A 20,459-nucleotide genomic window follows, 5' to 3' on the forward strand; every position below is an offset into this window, starting at 1 on the left:
TTATATGTATAGAGGCATCAAGCCAGATTTCAATCAACAACAAAGGTCTTGTGTTATCTAAATAAAACCTCATTCCTGAAGCCACTGGTCATAACACTTAAAATAGCTTAAAGATCTCAACACGGCTTTCAGTGCAAAGTAAATATAAAGCCTGGGTCATGAACAATATTATTTTTGTTTTTGCTTTTTAAATCAGGTTCAAAGGTGTGGACAAATATTGATGGAACTGTATTTCCCGATACTTTAAAAACACCAGGTAATTGAACCTTGATTCTAAGTCACTTACCTTTTGAAGAATAAACTTTGAAATCATGACTTATATCTCTTGTTTGTGATGAAGAAGGATAAAGACCCTTCTGTGTCTTTGGATGATTTGATAATATGGACTAGTTATTGGAAGCACATGCAAGAAGGTAATGCCTCAAATAGTACAGTTGATACAGTTGTACAAACTGATACAATTATGGTTCCCTCAATTCCATGACTCACAAAACAGAAGCCTCTACAATAAAGAAACTTTGTTTTTTCAGAACCACTGTAGCTATTCACAGTTAGATACAGGCTAATAGAAACATCATAACTTTTGGCAAGAAATGAATTAGAAATTTTGAGGAAAAAGGCCCTTAGAACCAAGAAGTTCTCTCAACTGTGGATGTGGGTGAATGTGGGAGCCCAGCCACTGTGGTAGATCTGTAGCTTCTAGACCTATCTGTGCTATGTAGATGATTCCATAACCAAAATGAAGATAAAAGCAAAGGAGAGCCTAAATGAAGAAGGAGAGAGCTATCCTTGATTGCTTTAGAAATGGCGTTTGCAAGGCAATGTGATGAAATGAAGCTATCCCTAATTCCAGTATGGTAACCCCTGCCTCCATGAGGACAAGGCTTCTAAAGGTGCTCCTCTGCACAGCTCTGACTGCAGATTGGCTCTTAAGAGGGGTCAATCAGCTGCCTCCTGATTACTCTCGGTAGGGCTAGAGGCTGAAAATATGTTGATTTGGGGAAAATTGTCTTTTATATTGCCTTTTAGATAATGTTTCAGTATGTTCTGTAGATGTAAATTGAAAAGTTTTTCCAAAAAAAGGCCCTTCTATTATTCTCTGGCTTGCCCACCATACATACCTATTTCAGTTTTGTTTTACTAGCTCCCCAACCTACTGCACTCATGACCCCCCTGATATATGATAATTGAATTTAGGGCAAGGGTTTACATTTTTATATTTTATATGATTTATAGTCTGCCTAATTTCAAAAAGGATTTGAGGTAGCAAGAGTAAATGACACTGGGAGTTACACTGATATTTTTACTCTGCATTTGGCCCATATTATTTTAGACTGCATACATTTCCATAACTCTGAGCAAGGATCATATCTGGATGACCTTTAGTCCAGGGTAAAATTCACAGAATTGCAGAAGGTAGAAAATGAGTTCCTCAGTATTTACAAAAATCACTGGAGGCACATCCAAATGATTTAAATATTCTTCCTGGTCTCTGTAGTGGTTCTATTAATTATATTGTTTTTTACTTATGACAAGTTTTCTTTTGGAGGTGGGAGGAGGGGATGAGATTTAAATTACCTCTTGGATTGCTGTGTGACTTTGAGGAAATCACTGACCACTCTGAGCTCTAGATTCTATACTGTTCAATGGGGATGATGAACCAACAGCATCTTCATGATAGGGTTGTTGTGAGGATCAAATGAGATAATGTATATGTAAGAGCTTAGTAAACAATAAGTCACTATGTATTATGTAGTCAGTGTGGGTAAATGCTTTATTTACTTCAATCTCAGCTTCATACAGTGAGAGAGACCAGGCCCTAGCTCTCTGGGATGCTCTGTGAAAAGTGCCTCATTGTGTTTGGGCTTTATTTATTGAATGCATTTGAATGAACGATCATTCTAAGAGCAGAGAGTCATTCAATTTGATTTCACAATGGGGTGATGGGTGAGGCTGGAAACTACATTCTCAAATGCATTATCCAGAACACAGGAAACAAAACCACTTTTTAAAAGTGACTCATCTTTAATATCTCATAGCAGTTTTGAAATACTTCATTCATTCATTTTTATAGCAAACTCTTAATTGAGAATGTCATAAACCGCTTTGCAGAGAGAGGCAATCATGACCTGGGAAATTAAGTGGAGTAATTTACAAATAGGCTTTTGTCTGACTGGAGGTTTTAGGTTATTCACAGTTTGCCTTTAGGTTATCTTAGCAACACACTCTCCCTTTCCCCCAACCCTGTCGGCAGTATGTATTTTGGGTGCTCAGTATATGCTAAAAATGAAAAACAAAAACAAAAAACAGTTCCCATATGTTGCTTTCTCCTGGCCTGCATTACAAAGTCTTTCTGACCCTTTAATTCTCAAAAACAAATGCTCATCACTGGCATCGTTTTCCAAGACCCTTCATCTTTTCACCTCATCTGTCTACTATCTATCCAACTACATGGGCCATACAGATATGTTGTGAATGAATGAACTCTGGGCCCATTGGCATCCCTTCTCCATGAAACCAACCTTGACCCAAGTCCAGAGTGAGTTTCCTCTTTTCTTGATTTCTTTACAACAGCTTACAGTCTCCATAATTTGTCACTTCAGGAAATGTATTCTTTTTTCCTTGTTTTAAAAATATCTCGTTCTTCCTCCTCCCCACCCCAACTCTATTACAAGTTAAGTGACGAATGTAGGCTGCTAAGTCTGATGCACTTGGATGAACCCCTAGTTCTGCCATTTATGAGTTGTGGCACCTGGTGCAGCTTGGGGATGATAATAATAATTACTTCACAGGGTTGTTGGAAGAGGTAAAAAAGGAGCTTTTATGAAGCATAAAGCACATAATATGAGCTCATTAAATCTTATTCAAGGATTAATTCATTGATTCTTCTCTGGACAAATCTTCCTCTTTGAGAGGAGGAAGAGAAAGAACTCTTTTTTCTTTTATAACCAAAGATACATTTCCCCAACTTACTGCCCCCCACCGAACTCTTGAAGCTTTAAACTGTTGAAGATCCTGTGAACTTCTACCTAATTTCAGTCTTACAGCTTTATCAAATGTTCATTGGTTTCAGTTCATTCCTTTTAACAAACATTAGTTAAGCTCCTAATATGTGCCTGATATTGTTCTTAGTGCAATCAAGAAAATGTTAAATACAAAATCCCTGTCTTCAGATTAGTGAAATACTTTTTAAAGCCATGGATTCATATGGTACTCCTCCCTCCTTCCCCCATATACATATGCTCTCTTAAAAATTAAGCTTGGGGAAGGAGGGAAGAAAGTATGTATGGAGACAACCCAGGGGATTATAGCTTTCTAGGTCACTTTCAACAGGCTAAACATCTAGGATGCTGTTCGTGTAAGGTATAAGCCATACCATGCATATCATCCTATGGCTACTGTGCTTATTTTTATCAATAGTCACTATACCTTACTTGTTATCTTTTGAACCTCTTTGCTCTTATTTTATTACGTGTGGATTCAGAATTTTAACTCATAATTTGCAGTTTTCTGTTTTCACAGTTCCGCATGCAGTCCATTTGGTTATAAAACAATTGATTCAAAAGCAATAGTTGGCTAGCTTAACAATATTAATAACCACTACCAAAGATTCCTGACCAGCTTATTTTTTTAAAAGATAGAATATTCATGTAATTTTTAACTAGGTCAGAGCAGCTTATTTAGACTTAAAAGATGAGGGGGATAAACAAAAAACAACACAAAAAGACTGCACTGATGATACCAAAGCCTCAGTAATGGTCCATCTCTCCATGTGCAGTAACAAATAGCCAGTGGATTATCACTGACTTCAGTAGTCTCATAGAATTTGCAATTTGAGAAATAGTTATCTAGTCGCCTATTCCTCATATTATAGTCTGTAGGCTAGCAGCCTCAACAGAACTTGGGAGCTTGTTAAGAATGCAAAATCTCAGACCTACTCCAGACCAACAAAATCAGAATATATATATATATATATATATATATATATATATATATATATACACACACATATATTTAAATATATATATATATATATATATATATATACAGAATCCTTAGGTAATTTGTTAAGCCATTCAGAGTTCTTGAAGTGCCACTCTAAGCCACTTCCACTTTTTTTTTTTTTTTTTTTTAAAGAGATGAGACAGTTCAAACTGAGTTAGTACACAGTCTAAGACTAGAATCCCAGCCCCAGCCTCCTGGTTCCAAGTTCAGAGTTCTCTTTTGTACTCAGGGCTGCTTCAGTGGCTCTCTCACTCTTAACAGTGAAATAAGAGGCTATTTATTGCCGACTTGTTCCCTATAGGTCTGGCCTCATCTTGCCTTACTTCCCGGGTTGATGTTTGCTGGTCTAGAAAAGTAAACTTCAAGATTGGGGAATGACTTTCTCTTTCACCCTGATTTTTCTTGTGCAGGAGGCCATATCGTCCCATATCGCATAAGCCTCCTAAATAACAATGAACCCTTAATGAGGCCAGAACCCTTTTTATTGTCATTAACGTTTGTCAGCAGTATGATAGGAATTTTACCATCTGACATTCTTTCCCCAACTCACAGCTCATGATTGTGTGTCGTACATCTCCACTCATATAAGGAGGATTGAAAAGGCTGAGCCAAACCCTGTTAACAAAACAGTCCCCTGAAGGGCTATAATATTGCTCAGTGGTAATATCATCCCTATGCATTTTATCTTGTACATGAAATCTGGGCTAATTATCATTTTCTCATACAGTACATTTTAGACCATTGTGTTTTTGTGTCCCTGCCTAGTTCATTAAGCAGGGTTTTACAGCTCCTCCAGTAACAGGATTGCTATTGACACTTTCATTAGACCCATAATTCAAATGCTTGTCTGCCTTCCAAATGGAAGCCTCTCAGTCCAGAACCACAATCTGGCCACCGACCGTATGTTGGCTTTTAGAACTGTCATAAACTCATCATCACATTCAAGTTCTTGAAGGGTCAAAATCTGCTTTCTTGGTGAACTGTCTCCATCCAACAAACAGTCAACGTGTTCTCCAAGAATAGTCAGCCAAGCTTTTTCTGTCGCGCTCTGAAAACTCTTCCAGACAGTTCTCAGTATAGTGCAACTATAACACAAATAATCATTGCTTGTATTTAAATATTAATTCCCTGCTTCTTTCATTCATTCATTCACTCATTCATTCTGTTATTTCACCATTTGAGATCAATATACCCAATATTATAGCAGATGTTGTAATGATTTAAAGATGAATAAGATGGTCTCTGCCTTGGAGTATCTTACAGTCTAATAGATACGTATAAGTGGAATGTGAAAAATTTCACCACTAGGTTGCAAGCAATTCGAATGGCTATAATTGTAGATCGCTGTGCTCTGGCTGTTATCAACACTCTGGTTGAAATGGAAACAGCCTCAATCAGCCTAGGTAAAATTGTTACATGTATGAACTATATCACAGAATATAACTTAGAAATGGATGAAGTGGAGTCCACAAAAATGATTCCAATGGGCAATAGAGACAAAGTGAGGCTGTATCAGAGACAGCCAATGCTCTGGTGGTCAAGAAGAACAGTTTGTTTTTTATTGGTGTTTTGTTTTTCTCTCTGACAAGGTTCAAGAAAAGGGCTAGTGCAAATATTTGATTTAATTGACAATAAAGCTTTTTAGGAGTATCTACTAGACAATGAAAATTTCTGCTTTTAATGTTTGAAGAAGTAACTTATCTTGGGCCTTTGTGAAGAAGCAGGAAATCTGAACAGACCTATGTAACTTCAGTGTGCAATTGAGGTTTTCAACCTTTACAAATTGCTTTTAGCTATTTAATTGAATATACAATTGTAGACCATATATTTCAAGGTACAGTTAATTGTGTTTGATTTAAAAGGCTGCTGTTTTTGGTACTTTGCTTTTGCTTTTTGACCAATCAAAGCACAGAGGAAAAAAAATTGTTTTGGGGGGCAGTTTTTATCTTCATAATATCTTTGCCTTTAAGAAGGAAAGAGAGGAGAAATAGAAAAGACAAAAGTATAGTCTTGTCCCATTTCTTCATATCCTTTTTTCCTTCCTAGCCTTATGTAAGCATACACGTTACATTACCTTCCTCCAACCAAACCCACAGAGGGGACTCCTGAAGAAGAGAGGTTCTCTGCTGGAATGGACTCAGACTATTAAGGGTGTGAAGCTGGTGTCTATTGCTGATCAGGATAATGTGGCTTCATTTTGCAGTAATATGGCTGTGGTGGTGGAAAATGACTTAAGCATTTTTCCCGGTGCATTTCATTCCACTGCATGTGCCTTCGTAAACATGTCCAATCGCGTGATGGAGGTCAACGACAATGTAGGGTTTAGAAATTGTTGCTTAGAAATCACACTCACTTAAATACCTGAATCTGTCCATCAGCCATGCCATAGCTTATTCCAAGCTTGTGCAGAAGAGTGATTTGCAATCTCCTTGCTTTTCATTTCAAGTAGCATCACTCACTTTAAGCCAGATATTCAGGCCTCTTCAGAAGCCTCCAGGGTGAAGGACAAGTAAGAAGAAGCTTATCAAATCTTTTACAACGGGGGCCAACTATACCTATTGCAGCAAACTTGTTAAATCTTTCTGTGGTATTTTATTTTAAAATCACACATTCTTCCTTTTATGTGACTAATAATGAGGATTTTGCCACAAGTTTCACAATCCCAATGGCTCTTTTTTGGTTTTGCACATTTAATTGGTCACTCCCCAGGTTAAAAGCTGGGCCAAAATGACTGAAGTTAAAGGAGAGGAGGTTTTGCAAGTCCTTCTCCTTCGAGTTATCTTCCCTCCTCTTTTATAAGCTCAGGTTGCATAACTAAATTCTGGTATTTTTTTCTTTTTCACTCACAGGGACTTACCAATTTGGGCTTCTTCCAGAGCTGAAAACCGATTACAAATACAAAACAGATTTCACTACTGGACTTTAATGCCATATAAAAAACAAGATCTTCAAAATAATTGAAAAAGGTCCTCACCAAAGAATAGATGGAATGTGAATGGCAAGATATCAAGGAGGTAAGTGGTAAATTTTTAACAAAAACATGTTTGTTATGTGGTCAGGTATATACAAATTATGTTTCTAAGCTGAAGGTAACATTCTTTCTCAGTTAAGGGTCAGGGCAGGGAGGATCATTTCTAATTAAAAATAACATACCAGATGATCCATTTTCTTTTTTCTCTGAGTCTGCCCATCTAGCTATTAATTATAGAAATATTGTATAATGCTAGACTCTTTCTAAGGACATCATTTTAGAGGAGCAGTATGCTTAGTAAAGGGACCGTCCTCCACAAAAAATACTCCCAAAGACGTTTACCAATTTCTTGTGCTTCGGAAATTGTGGAGCACCATCTTGAAAACTTATCTCCAGGATGACAAGGGATCAAATTAGGGGCAAAGAGCAATAAAGCTCTTAAACCTTGTTTATCTTGATGTTGGGAGAAAGAAAAAAAAAATAAAAAGAAAGAAAATAAAAGAAAGGAAGGAAAAAAGAAAGGAGAAAAGGTGTAGTGGGCTCTCAAGAATATACAAAAATCATCTAGGGAAGGCCCCTGCCATCTGCCATTTTAATTTTTTCCATTGTGAAAAAGTAAAGGAACATATAGCTATAGATAGGTTTATAGACAGATTGTGTGTGTGTGTGTGTGTATGTGTGTGTGTGTGTGTGATGTGGTCTTGATTTTTTCTCTCATCTGGCCTATTAAATAGTTTAATGGCATCATCTATTCTCTCCTGCCAGGAAACATCTATAAGTTGGTGGATTTCTTTCTTGGGCTTTTATTTTGAAACAGAATCTGAAGAATGGGGCAAGGATAGAAGGGGAAAAAGCCATGGTGCCCTATTCTCATGGGGAAAGTGGTGGGCTTGGGACATAGCTATGAAAGGCATTCAGTTCCCCACAGAAAAGGGGCAACAGTTGGGGTGGATGCCTGAGGTGGACATGCGAAGGGCTGTACTGAGCAAGGATGTAACATGAGGATTTGAGGAGGTGGTGGAAGTAATTTTGAGAGGAATGATAGGGATTGAACAACGAGCATGTGAGCTCTAGAGGGGTAGGGTATTAGAAAAAGAGAGAAGGCGTGAGGTGTTGATAGAAATGGCTATGGGCTGTATTCTTGGATCTCTGTTTCCTCAATGAATGAGTAAAGGGTGGTATCTCCTAATTTTAGACAAATTGTCACTTTGGGTCTGAACAAAGGGCTGCAACCTTCATTTCATTCATAAAGCAAATATTCCACTGGGCACTTTGGCAGTGGGATTTCTCTTTGAATAAATGATAGCGTCTTCTGAGTGCCCAAACCTCAGCTTAACTACCAGATTTCCCATTCTCTTAATATGGCCAAGTTTGTAAAGAGCAAATGTGAGAAGCAGGTGTCCTGAGCTTTAGCCCTGGTGGAACTACTAACTAGATGAATGGACTCTAGTCATTCATTCTACATAACAGTGTGCACTAATTATGAACATAGGACTTCGGAGTCATACAGATTTTGCACAAGTTACTTAATCTTCACTAAGCATTATTTCTCATGTTTATAATGTTAGGGCATTAGAAGAATCTCCCTCATTGGCCTTTTTAATGAGAGAATATAGTAAAGCTTCACAATGATGAGTTCAATCAGTTTCAGTCACTATTGTTAGAGTTCCTATTATTATTCTCAGGGTGGCAGGGTTACTAATCCCTAGTCTTTGGTTTCCTCATCTTTAACATGGGAGGATAAGATAAAATTTTCTAAATGCTCCTTTCCAGTTCTGGAAATCATTTCTGTAATTCCTCATTTAAGAACACCAACCACAAAAAAACAGCTAATGGTCAATGAGACAACTCTTTCGCCCTAAATCTCTTAGAAATGTTTGTGACTCCATTTAAAATGCCACATCCTTGAGAGCGCCCAAAATTTCACTTAAGGTGGGCTTTACCAGCTTCAGGATCTTGTTTAGTACTGCTTGCACACTTGCTGAGTAAGAAGAAAAGAGCAGTACTTCTTCTCTTTCTGTCTATAGACTACACTCTGCTTGAAGTTTTCATGATTTACCCACTATGTATGGGGACACTCATAGGAGTTTTGCCTTTCCCAAAAAGTGTGCTTTTGGTTTACTTTTTTTTTCTCCTCTACTCCTCTTCTTCCCTTTTTAAAAGATATTAAAACCCTAGTTCTTCTGTGATATGAAACGGACTATCTCTTTCAAAGACTTCTGAGCTGTTTTTTTTTTTCCTTTTACTTGATTTTCTTGGTAGGATCTTGCCCACAGAAATGTAATCTTGATAGACTTGTTGATTGGTCCTAGAATATATCACAGTCCCTAAACACATGAAATTAAAAAAAAGAAAAAAGAAATCAACATTGTTCTGAAAGGAAGGTAGTTAAAATTCAGAAAGAGAGATTCTTTAATTAACTTAATAAAATTACTAATGGAAGCATTTTAACTGCTAAATTTAATTTACTTGTCAAGATATCAGGCTACAAAGAGGAGGGAAGAGTAGGAACTCTGCTTTCCATTATGATGTACTCTATTATAGAATAAATTTGCTTAAAATGAAATATATCACCAAAAGCCATCAATGACATCTTAATTTGGAACAGCCAGTTGAAAAGTAATTAGACTATGAAGCAATCAGTTCTAGTAAATCAGTGTTTCTCTTTACATAAACATACTTCTCTCTCTCTCTCTCTCTCTTTTTTTCTATTTATATACAGGAAAGACTTTCAGGTAGTAGGCAGGCAAAGATGCTGATTCTTTTGGCTGTCGGTGTTTTTACTTTACATTACCAAGCTGTCAAAACAAAATGTTTTATGATGGGTTTAAAAAATGTATAAACATCTGATTTGATTTAATGTTTATATTTATATGTTGAACTGAGGAGAGTTTGCTTATCATAGGGGTTTAAAAGATTTACATTTGTCTGCTTCTTACTTCCAAAATGCTTTCCAGATCCACAGGCAGCCCTGACACCTTACTTCAATGAATGAGGCTCAGTCAAAAATCAAACAAGAGCCTTGCTTCTCCCTGCAGGGTCCCTCCTAAGTTACACAAATAAAGGTGGCGAATGTGATTGCAAATGATACATGGATGGGGGTGGACGTGGGAGGGGTTAAAATTATCCTTTGTTCATTATCTCACAGTTCACCATTAGTAATTTCTCAAAATGTAACAGATCTTCCTAGAAGTATTTGTGCTTATTATTATGAGATGTTAATAAGGGGGATGGGTGAAACAGAAATTAATCTGTATTCCATCTGATTTTGAAAAGTTAACCTGATTTAGCTGAGGAGTCAGGAATCCCAGTATCAAGAGCTTTGGTATATATTTATATACATCTTTTCTGATCACCTTGTTAAACCTCTGAAGAAGACATTTTCAACTTCAATTTACAGACATGGAAATGGTGGCCCAGAGAGGTTAAGTGACTCGTGGAGACTGCAGAGGTAGTTAATGGGAGAGCTGGGGCTAGAATGAGGGCTTCTGGGCTCCTGATTCTGTCTCTACAACATCTGCTTCTGATGATGGAATCCCATCTGTTATATATGGAGGGGAAGAGGTGTGAGGAAAATAACTAGATGAGATATCAATCACTCAGCAAAATATTTATGAAGGACTTCATTCAGATATTAGGGGAGTCACCATTGTCACCAGCCCTGAAAAATCAGAGGGAATGATGAATGATGCCAAGGAGAACATTAGCTCAGAAGACAGAGACTACCTGGCAATGTCTTGCTTGTGTTTGTGTACATTATTCTCTAGTGGAAGAGAATGGCATGGGAGAGGAAAATAAAGGACAGGTTTTTAGTGAGGAAAATAAGCTACACCTTGTTATGAAGGGAGAAATGTGGGGAAGCCTCTGAACCAGTTCCAGGCTGTGCCAGCATGCAAATCACTTAACAGTATGCAAATGACCTCACCCTTCTAGACTTAATCATTTCCATTCTCTCCCCTGCCTATTTAGAAATGTGATCATTGATAACAACACCACAAGCTATGATTCCTAGTTGGGTAACACATTGGGAGGAAATCTAATGTATATGATTCAATGAGGTTATTAAAACTCATAATTGTAAATAGGCGTGAAGTAGCCTAAGACAGTATAGTCTAAGTGCAAAAACAAAAACAAACATCCGTTGCTCTGTAGCAGTGAGAGAACTGAATGGAGCACAGAGCTACAGGTACCCTCTGCCTCTAGAATTCTAGTAAAAATACAGTTTGTCATCCCCAATGGCTGCTCGAGATCTGTGTATAACAGGACAATTGCCCTGGGAGTGGAGAAGGCAGGAACTATATAAAAATAGACAGAACAACTTAAAGTTAGCAAAGAAAGATAAGAAGCACAAAAGTGGGAAATGAGATATTGCTAGTAAAAGAGGTTAAATGGAGTAAGGAGGTCTTTTATAAATGTATCAAGGAAAAAAGTGATCCTCAAGAGAAAAAAGACCAGTGAATAAATGAGAAGAGGAGGGTCTAAAATTAATGACGGCTGAGATATTGACCTCCTGCTTTAAGTCAGTTTTTAAGAGAAAAATGATTAGAAAATTTGGACAGCTGGAAGGCAATGATGACTTTTAAAAATAGGTATCGACAAAGAGGATGAGGGGAAACTTAGAAAAAAAAATTAAACATTGTGGCATATACAGATCATAGGTTTCAGATAATATGCTTCCCAGGGAATTAGATTTCCTGCCTACTAACTAGGCACAGGTATGGAAGAAGAACAATACAAGCTAAAAAGATGTCAGAAATTCCTCAAAACAAATGTGTTTCATATAACAATAGAATAATGGTGGGGCTGGCTGGGGGAGCAAACACGGGATAGGCTCTCTTAGTTTTGTATAGATGTTTGACATACTTGGTTTACCTATGTGGCAAGTGAGTTTTTTAAAAATTTGGGCAAATTTTTTCTCTTTTATTTAGCAAGAAACGAAGCAAACTCAATAACCCATGTTAACTACTGTGTATTATGTACAAGAGATACTGTTATTGCCCCATAGGAGAAAGTTGGGAAAATGATGCAATTCCTAAAACATTATATATTAAAAGGTTGATTAAATATGTACATGAAATTGGAAAATTTGGAGTGCATTGAAAAGAAAAACTTCTGAAAGAAAGTTTCATATCCTAATAAAATTTTCAAGGTTAAATCTTCAAAATCCAACTAATTCATAGGAAGCTGTGAACTACTTGGGAATAATCATTTAGGGAAGTTTTTGTTGACATTAGGTAATCATTTTGTGTTAGTATGGGAGTTTTAAAGAGAGAGTTATTTATTGGAAGTACATTCACTTTTTTAAGTTTTATTTTTAAGTAATCTCTACACCCAGTGTGGGGCTTGAACTCACAATCCTGAGATCAAGAGTCACATGCTCTGCTAACCGGGCCAGCCAGGTGCCCCACGGATATGCATTCTTAAGGGAATAATATCTTGGAATATTTGCCTCTGAACAGTTTTACTGGCATACCTACATGATGGGCTCTCTTATTGACAGATTGTAGTCATTGGCTTCTTGGTTTCTCTCATTTTCAGTGTCCTCTTTTCACTCTTCTTCAGTAACTAAAATCTGGGATTTGAGCTGTACCATTCCATTGATCACTGTATCCACACTGTAAGAACTCTACAGCACCTGCCTTCAAGCTGCTTATAGTCATAAGTCAGCATGGTTCATTGACAAGTCACCACCACAATGAGGAAATGTAGAGGAGTCTGAAGTCCTATGCAAAGGAATGTGGCAGAGATGAGACTTGACCTCCTCCCTGAAGAATACATGAATTTAGATACATGGCACAAAGTGGAGAAAGAGAAAACTCCAGGGACTGCAGCAGTTAGAACAGAGGTCTAGACAGAGAAGTCCATCTCACAAGGGGCTGGGAAATAGATCTTTTCTGGTTAGATTCTTAAAAGGCAGCAGGTGCATCGGTGATGTGGCAGGGCTGTTTGTAATCTGAAGAGCTGAACACAAATCACTGCTCTGACTTTTGGAAAAGTCATTTTATCTCTTTAATGGTCATAGTCTCCATTTATAAAATGGGTTCATTACTCTCCTGCAAGGCTGCCCTCCTGGGTGCCAGCCAATAGAAGAGTCATGGGGTGTGATCAGCTTCCTGTTTTTCACCCTACCTTCTGCTTTGCTTTCACTGGAATTCTGTTCCTCAACAGTTATTTTGTACCTAAGAGGCATCTGACTCCTGGCATAGTGCAATTAAGGCATTTCCTTTTGCTAATTTATGGTTTCATATTCCTTCTAAGATTTTTAAGCAGTATCAATGTTTTCTATTAACTTTTAATATTTTATTACAGTCATTCCTAAGTCGGGTGGAAGGGAGATAACCTGCTTCCGCATTGGATTGTGATTGTGAAGTTAAGACAGAGAATTTATGCTGAGTAAAGGGAATATTCCATTTCATCCAGAATGATGGAGACTCTATTTCTGATAACTAGAATAGTGGCATATTGTGAGTGCAATGTGGGTGGACATAGCTGATTCTTCTACATAAATCAGACCCCAAATCCAATAAAGGATGTCAGCCTTCATGACTGAAAGTGGTTTCTGAGCACTAATGAAGAAGGGAGGAAGGGGCAGAGGACGGAAAAGGAAGGAAGATAGAAAGTGAAAGGAAGGAAGGAGGCAGAAAATAATAAAGAAAAACACATAGGAAATCACATTTTTAAAGAACTCATTTTGAAGCTATGCTAAAGCCCTTGGGCAAAATTGCCCATGGGGCAAAAGAGACCTTTATTTCATTTTTCAATTTTTTCTGTTGTTCTTCTCTACATTCCTCTGTTTACAACAACCTCGCCCTTCTCTATTGCAAGAATAGGTGAACATTTTTGGTCCATTTTTTTGTTCTTTTCATTGGTAATTTTAATAAAGTCATTATACATAGAAAATTCTCTGTGAAATACTTTTTTAAAATGCATGGTATATTAATTTATTCAATAAATATTTATGACCACTATGAATTTCTGGAATGAGGTAGATATTAAATCATATAAACATGAAGCAAACATTTACTAAGTACCCACCGTGTGCTAGGCTTTGGGCTACCTATACAAAACTACAACAGTAACAACAAAACATAGTCCCTGCCCTCATGGAGCTCTAGAACTATATATGCTAGAACTTTCTATACTCTAGAACTTAGTCCTAAACTCCCAGAAAATCAGATTAGTTTAATGTGGCAATGTACATATAAAAAGAACTGAAAACTACCTGACTAAAAACTGAGGTGCTGCTAATAAGTAACAGATAATGGTAAAAAGTATTCTTCACTTACAATCAGTGTTTTTAGGAATAAATAGTTATTTACTCAACTGGCTATTATACAGTATTTTTTAAAGGTTACTACCATATTTCAGACAATCGAACCTATGGCTCAAAGGACATAAAAAAATAAAATTGCATATGATTCAGTAAGCAATAAATATGAAAAATGCTACAGACTGAAACTTGTAGTAGTTGGCCAAAGCTATACTCAGAGGTGAAGTAATAGCCTTGAAATATTTCATTTCCTTGGGGAAATAAAGGATAATTATAAATGAATTAAAAGTAAAACTCTAGAAACTAAACAAATATAAAATTATGATGAAGTAAGTAATAAAGATAAAATAGTGAAAGAATCAGAAATTTAAAGATGATAGAAGTGATTAGTCATCTGTACATATTATTTATAGAAAAATATGTTTATATTTATTATAAATTTATATATATTTATATATTACAGTATATTACTTATTAATTTATTTTGTACATGATTTTATTAATTGATAAAACCTTGTCAGTTTTAATAAAGGGGCAGAACCACAAACAATTGGAAATGGGAGCATGAACTTTAGAATGGATTCAGGGACAATAAAAATCATGAGAGTGGTGCAAAGTTATGGTCCAATAAGTTTGAAAACCTCAGTGGAATGGAAGTATTTTGAAAGACTGTAAATTACCAAAAATATGTAAGAATAATTGAAAAGAAATAATTAAGGCAGTAGACAAAATGAAATAAATAACTAACCAGCTAAATATAATCTCAGTGATTAATGTATTAAAAGTATTAATACTAAAACAAATCCTGGGAACTTCAAAAGCCAATTCATTTTAAATTATTCCTAAGTATAGGAAAACATAAAAAACGACCTGATTTTACTATGGTAGTATTACTCTGGAACCAAAAATAGAGAAAGGTAGAAATATAATACAATAAAAAGCATCTCTAGATCTCCTCCACTTAAGTAGTTATAAAAAATGACTTACGTATGACATAAAATAATTCAACAGGTCATAATATGAATGTGGTCTTCTCATCATGGTGGGTAGGCTCAGTGTGCATTTGAGAAGGAAGTAAGGAGGTCATTTCATTTTTTTAATTTTTATCAGAAGAGGACTCAGTCTTGGGAAAGTGGCAGGTAGGTGGAGTAGCTTTATCAACTCTGTGACAGAATTGAAGATCACAGAAACAATGAGACAGAATGTGTCTTCAGGAAGTGATTTGATTCTGGATATATTTGCTTCAATATAGGGACTGGGGTTAAAGTCATGGAACAGTCAAGCTTTATTAAGCTTTATTTTTTATTACTTCTTTTTCAAAGATAGCATTTACTTCACTAAAAAATTATAAATCAGTGTTCTGTATTAAATCTCCAATATAAACGGTCCATTTGGTAGGCACTGTGTGTGGTTCAAAGAGGTGAAAGAAATTTTTAATTGCCATAAACACCGTGTGAAGTGGGCACCTCCATTGTATTTGTTAGTGATCTGGTTCCTTCTCTTTCCACTGTATCATACCCATTTCTAAGGTCTAGATCCCTCTTCTTCCCTCCTTCTCTGTCCCCTTCTCTGTCTCGCTCTCTCTCTCTCCCCCCCCCACCCCCATGTCCCTGATTCTTTGTATTTTGGGGGGAGTTTGGTAAGAGGGGCCTTTGTCAAAAGAAACCTGAATGGCACCCTCTTAGAGAGGAAAAAGCTGCCTTTAAGTGCCATTCTTAATTTATGGGTAAGAGCTGCTACTGTACCTGTGTGAGGTTCCCACGAGAGTTTCACTAAATGTGTCTCTGCCAATACCAATGACCGAAAGAGACCTTCCATTAACTTCTGAATTAGCCAAATGGGACAGAGCTTAATCTAATATGTGTTATTTCATTTTCTAGGTTACTTGTTTTAAAGGAAATAAAGTATACTCATAGGCTGTCTAAAACCGTCCTGGGAGATGTGCATGGAAGGACTCCATCTAAATAGTATCGGCTTCTGAGAAAGCTGGGTGCGTGCCTGAGGGCCCAATTTAGCTTGGTGGATGCCTTTCTCACAGTAGGCAAAGCAAACCCCTAATTCCAAAGAGCTTTGAGAGAAATTGCACATTAGTGAGAATGATGCGTGCTTGTGCTGAAGTTTTAAGAAGCTGTGTGTCAAGGGGCTTTTTCCTCTATTGATACACCCACCCATGCCTACTCGAATTCTGTGTGGAGGTCACATTCCTCCCAGTGACCATGATCTCTCCTCTTTGGCCTGGTATGACCAGTGCTGAGAGCAGCCTAGCCATTGTCAGAAGCAGATTAGAAGCTTGTTCTGTAACACCCGAATTCAGACTGGCTTCTGAGGAGGCGGAGTGGTGTAGTGGAAAGGGAACCAGAGTTCCTGCCTAAAGACTGAGTTTCTTTCTTAGCCAAGGGAATAATAGTAACCTTGAACACAACTCCCCCTGTGCCTCAGTATCTTTATCTGTCAAATGGGGATAAGATTTGCTCTGCGTATTTTCCATGATTATTATATTGATCAACTGAGATAATGCATATAAAAGTGTTTGCAAACTACAAAGCTCTATAGAAATTGAAGTTATTTTTAGTGTGATATGGCATATGGAATGGTCCAACAGGTTTCTGAGATCTTGTAGGTATCTTGGCAATGTCTTCTTGACTCTCTAGGATTTTCGTGAAAGCAAAATTTGCTAAACAGAGTTAGATGCATGCAGCTCTCTCTCTCTTTTTATAGCCATCCTTCCCAACTGCCAACCCTATTCATGGGACTTAGGAATGTGCCAAGGTTAGAAGACTCAGACATGGGGTGTGAGCCATAACTTCTAAATCAGTTCTGGAAGGATGCCAGACCATCAGTTTAGAGAAGTGATTTGAGTGTCTTCCTGAGGACAAAGAATTACTTAGAGAGTGTATCTTTCAAGAACATGTTATTGAAACTTGGAAAAAAGAGTTTTAAAACATGAGAACACTAGTATTAAAGGCACTCTAAACCAATTACAGCATATTTACTTGGATTTCAGTGGGCGGGATACCCTTTTCATTATTTGCAAGCTTCAAGAACATTAGAAACACTTCACTGAAGACAATGTAATATCCAGATCTGAAGTAGGCTGTTTTTTGTCCATTTAATCCACTTTCTTGCTTTTACCTTCTTCGTGAAGACAGAAGAGCACTTATATGTTTTTAGAATGCACAATGTACCCTGAGTAGGCAGTGTACTTTTGGATAGTTAACACCCTTTGTCCTCTGAAAAACATACTGTGTTGTCTTAACCTACCCTGGGATTCCATGGAGTTGCTGTGTCGGAATAGGAACCATGACAGGGACAGGTTTAGACCCCTGAACACTTAGGACAGAAAGGCCTTATCATTTCCAAGTGCTTAAAGATCATTCTCCATGCTTCACGGAGAGTTTCCTTGGGACCATGGATAAAAGATGTGGATAAAAAGCTTAGAGGCCTGAGGGAGACGTATGTTCAGAGGTGCCCAGTATTTTAAAGAATTGTTATCCGCAAGGCATTGACTACCTCAGGCTAATGCAATGGCTTTCACCATTTTAGTGCCCTTTAGACAGATGATGGTTATTGAACAGAGAGAATATCTGCCTTTTTTTCCTGGTAGCTTCTCCGTATGGGCTTGACGTGAGTTTGGGGACTGACAGAGCACAAGTTAATCACTGCATATTATCAAACTGTGGCCCTATTCCTCATGCCAATCAAAAATGCCCAGTCTGTACAGCCTCTTCCTTTGAATCCTGTTTTTCTCCTGCTTCTCTGGGGTAGAAGACCATCCCACTTAGGAGGACCCCAACAATCCGTTCTGCCACACAGTGGTTCATGCCGTCCTGTTTTATCCCAGGCCTTACATTTGCAGTGGTACCTGGTTCCGGCATCAACACTTGATTCTGAGTCTTTTAACACTAGGATTGCTGGGTCCTACCTTCTACAGTAGCTCCCCAGAGACAACAGTTGAACTGAGGGGGCCTCTGCCAAGACTTCTGAGTCTCCCTTCTCTGTTGGCTCTCCTCCTCTCACTGAGTGCCTCGTCTGCATTTGATTCCTACCTCTGCTGTTACAATCTCTGCGACTTTAAGCCAACGACATCATGCCCTTCCAGACAGATAACTCCTCATCTTCTTAGACTGGGAAGGATAACTGCTATAAACATTCAGTTTTCCTTATTAAGTGATTATAACAATGACTGAAACACAGTAAGGTCAAAAATCTGAGTTGGTTTCTAGTCAGTAGCAGGTGTCCCCCAAAAGCATTCAAAGACCTCAGCTGATGGCAGCTTTGCTATTGGCAGCACATGGTTTCCAGGGTCACAAGGCATCCAATCTCAAGAAGAAAGGAGACATGGGGAATCTGTACTCTCTTCTTAAAGGCGCTGGTCCAGAAATGGCACACATCACTTCTCAGTCTGAAGTATTGACAGATACTACTCATCAAGCCATGTGAGGGGCAGGGTAGCCGAGAAAGCCACATCCCAGCAACAGCTCCAGAGTGAGGGAAGAAGAACATTTTAGTGTTTGTGTCTGCAACACACAGCACTTTGGGCCAGGTTACTGGGGCTATCATTGAATGCGGCTGGTACGAGCATGGGCTAAGTTTGAATTTTCTTCTGCCACTTACTAGTTTTATGGTGATGAGTAAGTAACTAAACAGCCCTTGGGGTTCAGGTTCTTTGTCTTTAAATGGAGATACTTTAATACTTAACTTGTGGGATTATTGTGAGGATTGAATGAATCAGTTCCCATAGGGCTTAGGAGAGAACATGGCACCTATAATCACTCAATAGATGTTAGTGGTTCAGTCAATCTTCTGTGAGTTCCTGTTAAGATTCAAGAGTGAGGCTTGTGGTAGATTGGGGTATTTATTCCCTTTGTGATGACTCATGAAACAGGGTGGTTTGTACTTCACAACGGCTTTAATAAAAGCAATGCCCTTTCCCTGAAGTCAGAAACAATCTGAAATTCTACATGCAGATTCAAACTAAGAGAAGAGGAAGGGTAGAGGGAGAGAGACAGACTTCCCATGGGCCTGAATAAGCCTTTCTTGGAACTGTGCTGCAGTGGCAACTTTCTACTTGGTCTTCGCTCTTCCCACTTCGCTTCCCTTTCCCAAGGTCAGACCTGTACTGTGCTCTGAAGGCTTTCCCTGCCTTCTCCAGCTCCCCACCCTTCTTCCTCTGCACCATTTCCTCTATTAAACTCTCACGCGTTATTCCATTTTGACATCTACTTCTTGGAGAACCCAAATAACACTCTATGTATTCCACATAAATGTCCTCAACATAAAATGAAGCTCTCCCTGGTTGTCCTTATGGAAACCACAACAAACTCTCTCTCTCTGGTTTTCTGTAACACTACTTAATATAAACCTCATGGCAACATCTCATTTATGTGGACAGTGGCTAGTTTTCTATGACAGGGCTTCCTTCTTTAGGGTATAGCCCGTAGAACATGTGCAAAGAAGACAGAAAAAACCTGTCCTGCCATGGTTTTAATGCTTTTAGACCGGGGTGGGTCAGACAGTGCCTATGATAATAAAGCAACAGGGGACGCGTGAAGCAGCACCTGCTGGCTTCTCAGTGGCAGCATGTTTTGGGCAGTGGTGAGTGTGCATCTGCCTGGCACCATGACGACTGTTGGAACCACATATAGAAAGGGCCATTCCCTGCCCTCACAGTGCTTACAGACTGGTTGTAGATGGACAGTTCAACAGGCAATTGCAAATTCTCATGGTGGATGCTAGGTGAGAATAAATTCTGGGTGCTGAGGAATTACAGGAGAGAGCCTTTTATAGGGGGGAGTCCGGGAAGGTAACCTGTAACCTGGGGAAGGTAAAAGCTGAACTGGGGGCTCATCAGAGTTGCCGAGAGGTTGAAGGGAGGTGAAAAGCAGCTGGTGTCTGAGTTAGAGGGCATCACAGAATGGGGAACATCTAGTCAGTCCTTCTGGGTAGCTGGTGGGCTTGGCAGGGGCCTGGAAGGTGGACAAGGGCCAGTACTCTACAACGGAGAACTGTAAAAACTGCTATAATACAGTGGGATGGCTGCCATCCTAGGGCCTCAGACAGCATTATGCTGTCGTCCCCAGACAAATGGACATGGGCTGAGTGTCTCTTAAAGCCCCAATGTCAGAATGGCTTAATGGAAATGATTTAAAAAAATGGGAAAATATTAAAAATGTATTTTTCAACTTTCAGTTAGCCACCTCTTGGTGGCTCAGT

The 20,459-nt window shown here is 38.3% G+C and overlaps 1 long non-coding RNA gene across 1 annotated transcript in view; it reads left to right on the forward strand.

The window, feature by feature from the left end:
- LOC131840157 (uncharacterized) overlaps positions 1-20,459 on the forward strand; it is a 511,540-nt gene that overhangs the window by 331,376 nt on the left and 159,705 nt on the right. The window contains exon 2 of the long non-coding RNA XR_009357224.1: positions 6,855-7,019. This is a non-coding gene — a long non-coding RNA (uncharacterized LOC131840157). The remainder of the gene's footprint in view (positions 1-6,854; positions 7,020-20,459) is intronic.

This window comes from Mustela lutreola, chromosome 9 (genome assembly GCF_030435805.1).
Source record: "Mustela lutreola isolate mMusLut2 chromosome 9, mMusLut2.pri, whole genome shotgun sequence".
Taxonomy (NCBI): domain Eukaryota; kingdom Metazoa; phylum Chordata; class Mammalia; order Carnivora; family Mustelidae; genus Mustela; species Mustela lutreola.